The following is an 887-nucleotide window of genomic DNA, read 5'->3' on the forward strand; positions in this document are numbered from 1 at the left end:
TAATGAAGGCCCCTCCACCTTGTGCCCTAGTAACTCAGAGCTGTGCATAGAGCCTAATACATCACATCCATTTATTTATTGGTGATTTATTGATTGCGAAATTAAATACATTCTAAATGTCTTTGTTGTTGTTTTTTTATGAAGATACACATTTGCCAAATGCTGAAGTATCATGACTCTGTAATGTAACCTGGATTGTTTATGACTCAGCTAGTTTAACTTTTATTATTATGTATAACTCTGTTAATCTAACCTGGATTATGAGACTCTGGGTTATTCTAGCCTGGGTTAAACATGACTGTCGTTGCATCCTGTTGTTTTTGGAAACATTTTTATTTGTCTTGTATGACTGTAAACTACTTAAATACATAAAGATATATAAAACCAGAATTACATTCTACAAGTATGACTGTTGTTTGTTGATTAAACTCTCCAGTACTTGGTGGGTTTTTAGATTCACACCACACACACACACACACACACACACACACACACACACACACACACACACACACACACACAAACACACACACACACACACACACACACACACACACACACACACACACACACACACACACACACACACAGGAGTGGACAGTACCAGTAAGACACCCTAAGGGCGAGAAGCAACCTCACCCTTTAGGTCGCGCTGAAACAAGAGACTGACACAATATGTCCATATATGGGCATTCCTAGAGATGGGCTTGATATTGATGACATCAGGGATCAAGTGTGCATGACGTCGCGACAACCAGATATTGTCGGCGGCTCAGTGCATGCGGTGTGTGCCCATTGTGTGCGCGAGGGTTCCGATTCACGCACGCCGAGCGTCTTTCGTTTCACTCGGAGAAGAAAAAATACAACCGCAATGATCTGTGTGTAAG

The sequence above is a fragment of the Nannobrachium achirus genome (assembly GCF_963921795.1).
Source record: "Nannobrachium achirus genome assembly, chromosome: 21".
NCBI lineage: Eukaryota > Metazoa > Chordata > Actinopteri > Myctophiformes > Myctophidae > Nannobrachium > Nannobrachium achirus.